We start from the raw sequence: 8,814 nt of genomic DNA on the forward strand, positions 1-8,814 counted from the left end.
ATCTGGGGGAGACCCCGGTTCAAGGTACATGGAATCAGCGGGAGAGGACGCACTCATCCAACTGGCGCGAGCTTACCGCAGTTCATCGAGCCCTTCTGTCATTTGCACCACTTCTACGAGGGAAAGCGGTCAAAGTAAGATCAGACAGTCTGACAGTCCACTATATCAACAAGCATGGAGGAACCAGGTCCCCCCTCGCTTTGCCAGCGGCCGCTTAACCCCCCGCGTGCCAGCCGCTTCTATTGGAAGCGCTCGGCAGGCGAGGAGGGGCTCTAACAGCAAAATCATGCTGATAGAGCCCAACCGTAAACGTTAGATTAAACTACCCCCCCCCCCCCCCCCGTTTTAAAATAAAAGCCTGAAACAGAATGTGAAACTTACCGAGCGGTGTAGGGTGGGCGGGCATTCAGGCCTCCTCTTCCTCCGATGTTCCGTCCTCCTCCAGCGCTCGCAAGCTGATATAGGCCAGGGCACATGCGCAGTAGGAAGCATTATGATATTGCGCATGCGCCCCGGCCATTATCAGCGAGCGCCAGAGGAGAAGGCTGGAACATCGGAGGAAGAGGAGGCCTGAATGCCCGCCCGCCCTGCACCGCTCAGTAAGTTTCACGTTCTGTTTCAGGCCGGCGTGACAGCAGGGCTGCCGGACACTTCCCATTCATTTCTATGGGAGCCGGCATGCGAGCGCTCCCCATAGAAATGAATGGACTGCTTTTTTCCATTCATTTCTATAGGGAGCGCTCGCATGCCGGCTCCCATAGAAATGAATGGGAAGTGTCTGTCCATTCATTTCTATGGGGAGAGCTCGCATGCCTGCTCCCATAGAAATGAATAGGAAGTGTCCGGCAGCCCTGCTGTAACGCCGGCGTGTACGGCTGTGATACACGCCGACGTTCCATAGTGTGAATGCACCCTTACGGTGCCTTTTATGTATGTATGGAAGCGGCACGCAGTCTTTGCCGCCGCTTCCATCCATCTATAAGCCGCACTTACGATTTCTGAGGAAATCGTAGGTTTTTATGTGCGCCTTATAGTCCGGAAAATACGGTAAGTTGCAGAAGACATCCTGTTGTCAATGGCGTCGGCTCAGCTCATAAGCTTTCGCCATGTTGCACTGTGTATGAGATTCTCAACATTTAAAATGGAACCATTTTTTTTTTCACCTGTGACAGTGTTGCAGTTCTTACTTTGTAAGATAGAAAAACTACTTGACAGTAGGTTAAAGTAGTTATATACGTTTTGACATACATTACGGCCAAGTGATGCCAACAGGCGGTATTGAATGGGGAAGTCTAAGGCCCACCAGTGGAATTGTTTGTAGAGGCCCACCGCTAGGGCCCCTTCAGATCAACTGTACCGACAGCGGGACTACAGGTAAATTCGCCCAACATACGATATGCACCACTGCGCTACCTAAAACCAACTCTTCACTATGTATGGCAAACAAGCAGCGTGGCTCCTGGAATTGTTAACATTATAATGGCCTATACAACTATAGTACCCAAAACTGCGGCTAATAAGAATATGATGAGTGAGCAGCGAAGCACCCAGCATGGAAATAATACTTGGAGCTGCGTGTTCTGGTAAACATCTAATTTGTGAGGTCTTAACAGTCTGAGGGCCCCTTCACATGGAGTATACGCTCACTGATTCTGAACGTGTAACACGTTCAGAATCAGCAGCGTTAAAACAGACCCTATTGCTTTCTATGGGAGCCGGCATACGTGCGCATCACATTGAAAGCAATAGGGAAAAAAAGCAGCCCATTAATTTCTATGGGGAGCGCACGTATGCCTGCTCCCATAGAAAGCAATAGGGTCTGTTTTAACGCCGCTGATTCGAAACGTGTTACACGTTAAGAATCTGTGAGCGTATACTCCGTGTGAAGGGACCTTAAGAGATCAGTGGGGGTCTAACACCCAGGGCCCCTAGTGATCAACCGTTTTAAGGGACCATGGTGCTTTTGCGAACGCCCTCACTCCTTTGCTATTTACATCACACAGACCTGTTTTATAGTGACCATGCAATGTAATTACAGCCTATAATATTATCACGTATCTGCCATAAAATACATGGGGAGTGTTGTAAATAATGAAGGTGGTCCCACACAGTGTAATATTCTGCATAGTGACCCCCACACAGTATAATGTACTCCACAGTGGCCCCAACACAGTATAATATGCTCCACAGTGGCTCCCACATAGTATAATATGCTCCACAGTGGTCCCAAACTGTATAAAATTACCCCAGGAGAACCCAATGAAATTCAAAGAATATTGGTGAGGTTCGGCACTCTGATTAGTTAAAGTTGCTATTATTAAATACTGGGGTCACCTCAGACCATAGAGTATAAGTAGAGGCCAAGGGGAGGAAATGGAAAATAGCAAATGCTTATAATCACTTTACCTAACCTCTCCTGGGCATTCTCAGTCCATCTGGCTGTCTTCCGCATCCACTTTGATCCTCTTCTGCCTGCAACAGAGGCTCGGTTCACATCTGCACCCAGTCTCAGTATTGATATTCTGTTCGCGCCTCTGTATTTTTTGCCCTTTTCAAGTGGAAACCGAACGGAAACCATACAGACAGGATTATAGTCTACAGCAGGGGTAGGGAACGTTCGGCTCTCCAGCTGTTGCAAAACTACAACTCCCAGCATGCATACTTGCTCTGCAGTTCTTGGAACTCCCATGAAAGTGAATGGAGCATGTTGGGAGTTGTAGTTTCACAGCAGCTGGAGAGCCGAAGGTTCCCTATCCCTGGTCTACAGAGTCTGCGGGTTTCCTAAGGTAACCGCTTTTTTATGAGGATTACGTTTCCATTCGGGGAGTCCCCAAGTGGACCCCCAAACGGAAACCCGTTCACAGATGTGACCCAAGCCTTAGTATTGAACATGGAGAGTACATGTCTGGCTTGGGCAATTCTCTGGATTGAGTATCCCTAGGAACCTTCGTTCCCTATAGTCAGCCTGATAATCGGGCCGCTGCTCTTGATACATTTAGGCCATAGTATGTATATTACCATTTGCGAAACATATTAATAAAACTTATGGTGTAATGATTTTTCTTAATTGTGTTGCCAATGTCAAGAACATGATCTATCATCCGCGCAAATGCTTTGCTTTTTTTAAGGAGGCCTTCACTTTTCCCTGACATTTTAATTTATATTCTTGGTAAGGACGTGGGTTTTCACAGCATGATACTTATTGTTTCCTTTATAGTAAATCAATATTTTAAGCCCAAGCTTTCCATTTCGTGCCGTGTATGTACTTTCAGCAGCTGTTACTATGGAAACCTAGCATCCGAGAGTCATTTTTACCATAGGAGAATGATGTCATTTTCTTTCTTTCCTTTTTTTTTTCTCCTTCATATGGAGTCTGGAGAGAATACATCATTATTCCCTCAGCAGTTTCATGTAAAAAACTTTGTATGGATCGAGTGTGATGGATCCAGGTGAGTCGATGTGTGGTCTAGGCAGTCATGCGGATATTAACCCAGGTGAGTTTATTCCATTTTTCTGCTTTTTATCATTTGACATGTATTTTATATCAGATGATTCATTTCTTACTTTTTATTTGCAAGTGAGATATTGATTTTCCTAAATCTGACTATAAGCTCTGGGAGCAGAAGACTGGTCAGTTCATGTGTAAGGGTTATAGTGGTATAGATTGGGGAAATGTCCTTTTTGGGTAAATATATTTAAAAAAAAACAACATTTTTTGCATTTTTTTTTTATCTGGAATTATACTTACCGGTATATTTTTGTTTTCAAATAGGCTTTCTATCATTATCTTTTGTTATCCTATAAGCTATGTTCTTCTCAAAATAGATAAGAATTATATATATAGCAAATTGATGACCCAGTTATTACCTTACACATGCAGTGACTATTGTTCTAATTCTTATTAAGGTATAGTAACAGGACCGGCGCTCTCTAATCCACTGTGTAGGCTGCAGAGCCTAGCGCGTTTCAGTTCTGCGCTGTTCACAATGGGTGTAATTGCTCCTTCAAGGCCAATTGTAGTCAAGTCAGTGATGTAAAGTAGTTTTACTTGTAAACTAAAGATACAGTCCTATGAAAAAGTTTGGGCACCCCTATTAATCTTAATCATTTTTAGTTCTAAATATTTTGGTATTTGCAACAGCCATTTCAGTTTGATATATCTAATAACTGATGGACACAGTAATATTTCAGGATTGAAATGAGGTTTATTGTACTAACAGAAAATGTGCAATATGCATTAAACCAAAATTTGACCGGTGCAAAAGTATGGGCACCTCAACAGAAAAGTGACATTAATATTTAGTAGATCCTCCTTTTGCAAAGATAACAGCCTCTAGTCGCTTCCTGTAGCTTTTAATCAGTTCCTGGATCCTGGATAAAGGTATTTTGGACAAACAATTCAAGTTCAGTTAAGTTTGATGGTCGCCGAGCATGGACAGCCCGCTTCAAATCATCCCACAGATGTTCAATGATATTCAGGTCTGGGGACTGGGATGGCCATTCCAGAACATTGTAATTGTTCCTCTGCATGAATGCCTGAGGATTTGGAGCGGTGTTTTGGATCATTGTCTTGCTGAAATATCCATCCCCGGCGTAACTTCAACTTCGTCACTGATTCTTGAACATTATTCTCAAGAATCTGCTGATACTGAGTGGAATCCATGCGACTCTCAACTTTAACAAGATTCCCGATGCCGGCATTGGCCACACAGCCCCAAAGCATGATGGAACCTCCACCAAATTTTACAGTGGGTAGCATGTGTTTTTCTTGGAATGCTGTTTCTTTTTGGACGCCATGCATAACGCCTTTTTTTTTATAACCAAACAACTCAATTTTTGTTTCCAAAATGAAGCTGCCTTGTCCAAATGTGCTTTTTCATACCTCAGGCAACTCTATTTGTGGCGTACGTGCAGAAACGGCTTCTTTCTCATCACTCTCCCATACAGCTTGTATTTGTGCAAAGTGCGCTGTATAGTTGACCGATGCACAGTGACACCATCTGCAGCAAGATGATGCTGCAGCTCTTTGGAGGTGGTCTGTGGATTGTCCTTGACTGTTCTCACCATTCTTCTTCTCTGTCTTTCTGATATTTTTCTTGGCCTCCCACTTCTGGGCTTAACAAGAACTGTCCCTGTGCTCTTCCATTTCCTTACTATGTTCCTCACAGTGGAAACTGACAGGTTAAATCTCTGAGACAACTTTTTGTATCCTTCCCCTGAACAACTATGTTGAACAATCTTTGTTTTCAGATCATTTGAGAGTTGTTTTGAGTAGCCCATGATGCCACTCTTCAGAGGAGATTCAAATAGGAGATCAACTTGCAATTGGCCACCTTAAATACCTTTTCTTATGATTGGATACATCTGGCTATGAAGTTCAAAGCTCACTGAGGTTACAAAACCAATTTTGTGCTTCAGTAAGTCAGTAAAATTTGGTTTAATGCATATTGCACATTTTCTGTTAGTACAATAAACCTCATTTCAATCCTGAAATATTACTGTGTCCATCAGTTATTAGATATATCAAACTGAAATGGCTGTTGCAAACACCAAAATATTTAGAACTAAAAATGATTAAGATTAATAGGGGTGCCCAAACTTTTTCATAGGACTGTACGTCAGGCAGAGCTTGCAAGTGACAACTGCTGTTCTGACCTAGGAATGTATACAGAGCAGTTGTCATAGATCATGAGTACTTGAAAAAGCAACTTCCAGGATAAATAACATTTATAGAGGTTTTTTTTTTTCCCCTTGGTGGGTTGAAGTAGGGTGGGAGATGTATAGTTTTTCAGTACTGATGTTTACCCTTGTACCTTCGGGGGGTTTATTTTTTTTGTACTTTTGTCTATTACAAAAATTTAAAGGAAAAAAGTATAACTAAGTCAATTGCTTTCATGAAATCAATAGTAATAAAAGTGAGGAAAAAAGTAGTAATATATACTGTTAGAGAAAAATGCTTTCATCGTAATTACGTAAGCTGTGCAATATACTGCTCAGATCTATTTTGATGGGCTATAGGGCACAGAAGTATATGGAAAGGGCGAGGGGGGAGAAGAATAAGTATGACATGCTACTGAACAGTTTTGATGTGAATAAAGCATTGTAATGAAATAGAAAACTTACTGTTAGCTGCAGCAGCATGTCTTTGAGCCTGAGGGGGATTGATGAAAGAACCACTTTTCTTCAGAAAAAAGTTCACTTACTAATTTTTGGTAAACAGTGGGAGAGACTGTGAGAGAGTTTGAATGAAGAAAAAACATGTTAGGGTATACCTTACATAGGATTTTTTTCACTAAAACTACCAAAATTGGTGTAACCAAACTGATCATCATTAATGTTTATTTATATAGCACCATTGATTCCATGGTGCTGTACATTATTATATTAATTCCATGGTGCTGTACATTATTATATTAGAGCCCAGGACTGTGTGTCTGACACTTTGATATGTAGTACGGTGGCACCACAAGGTACAGTTCTTGCCCCATTTCTCTTCACACTGTACACTGCTGACTTTAGGCACAACTCATCCAGCTGTTACTTACAGAAGTACTCCGATGACTCTGCTATAGTAGGCCTTATCACTGATGGCGACGATAGGGAATACAGAGACTTAAACCGGGATTTTGTTGAATGGTGCCAGCAGAATCACCTCAGGATTAATGCTGGGAAGACCAAGGAGATGGTGGTGGACTTTAGTAAACGGAGAGGTGCTCCGACCCCGGTGGAGATCCAAGGGACATGTATTGAGATAGTCAGGACCTATAAGTATCTGGGTGTGCTCCTCAATAATAAACTAGACTGAGCTGATCACCTGGAGGCGCTGCACAGAAAGGGCCACAGCAGGCTCTACCTGCTCAGGAGGCTGAGGGCCTTCGGAGTCCAGGGGACACTTCTTAGGGCCTTCTTCAACTCTGTGGTTGCTTCAGCCATCTTTTTTGGTGTGGCCTGCTGGGGGAGCAGTATATCAACCAGGGACAGAAATAGACTTGGCAGGCTGATCAGGAGGGCCAGCTCTGTCCTGGGGAGCCCCTTGGACCCAGTACAGGTGGTGGGTGACAGAAGGATACTGTCTGTGGTGACCTCCATGTGGGAGAACAAATCCCACCCCATGTATGAGACCTTGATGGGACTTGGTAGCACTGTAAGTGACCGTCTGCTTCACCCCAAGCGTGAGAAGGAGCGCTATCGCAAGTCCTTCCTTCCAACCGCGACCAGGCTGTATAATCTACATCAGTCCAAGCGAAAATCACTCCGCACAGAAAACTAATGATTATGATTATGAAGACTTCCTTCTTTCTTCTTCTGTTCCTTAGCTGCTATGGACTCCTAGTATATCTTCTCTTCTCAGCATATGTGTGTCTACGTCTGAAATATATTACTGTGTATTATCCTGTATCTGTATTACTTTGCTGCTGTAACATGCTGAAATTTCCCCAATGTGGGACTATTAAAGGATTATCTTATTTTATTAATTCCATGGTGCTGTACATTATTATATTAATTCCATGGTGCTATACATTATGATATTAATTCCATGGTGCTGTACATTATTATATTAATTCTATGGTGCTGTACATTATGATATTAATTCCAAGGTACTTTACATTTGAGGGTTTACGGTACACAAAATATATGAACAAATATAATACTAACAGTGACCTGCTGGTACAGTGGGATCGAGGGCCCTGCCTGCGAGGGTTTACAACCTATGAGGGAAGAGGGATAGAGACAGTAGGTGAGGGTAGAGACTGTTCAGATGGTGGTGTGGTGACAGTAGTGTTATTGGGGGTTGTAGGCCTTCCTGAATAGGTGAGTTTTTAGGACCTTTTTGAAGCCTGTGATTGTGGGGGTCAGTCTTATGTATTTTGATAATGAATTCCAGAGTATGGGGGATGCATGGGAGAAATCTTGGAAACAGTTGTGTGAAGAGCAGATTAGAGCAGAGCGGAGTTAGCACAGCTGTCACATGCATCAATTTTTTTGTAAAATATTCTACAAAGTATAGTTTAACCCCTTAGAGACACAGCCCAAAAGTGACTTAAGGACCAGGCCTCTTTTTTCAAATCTGACATGTGTCACTTTAAATGGCGATAACTTTGAGACGCTTTAACTTACACAAGTGATTCTGAGATTGTTTTTTCGTAACACATTGTACTTCATGTCAGTAGTAAATTTTTGTCGATATGTTTTGTCTTTAATTATGGAAAAATAGGAAATTTGGTGAAAATTTTGAAAAAAATGCAGTTTTCAAACTTTGAAATTGCAAGCCTTTCAAATAGAAAGTCATACTACCTGAATTTTTTCATAAATATAATTAACCATGTCTCTGATTTATGTAGCAATCAAATTTTAAGCACCCTTTCATTTTTTTCAGATATTATAAGGCTTACAAGTCAAGCAGTAATTTTCCAAATTTTCAAGAAAATTTCCAAAACACATTTTTCAAGGGACCAGTTCAGTTCTGAAGGGAACTTGAAAGGCCTCTCTAATAAAACCCCCCAAAAGTCACCCCATTCTAAAAACTGCACTCCTGAAAGAATCTAAAACAGCAGTTAGAAAGTTTCTTAACCCTTTCAGTATTTCACAACAATTAAAACAAAATGGAAGTCAAATTTACATTTTTCAATTTCTGTCACTAATATATTCATTTAGCCCTAGAATTTACACATTTACTAAGGGTTAAAGGAGAAACTGCACCCCACATTTTGTTACACAATTTCTCCTGAACACGACAATACCCCATATGTGCTGGTACCCTAATGTACGGGCACACGGTCGCTCTCAGAACGGATGGAGCGCTAATTGGATTTT

This window comes from Leptodactylus fuscus, chromosome 7 (assembly GCF_031893055.1).
Source record: "Leptodactylus fuscus isolate aLepFus1 chromosome 7, aLepFus1.hap2, whole genome shotgun sequence".
NCBI lineage: Eukaryota > Metazoa > Chordata > Amphibia > Anura > Leptodactylidae > Leptodactylus > Leptodactylus fuscus.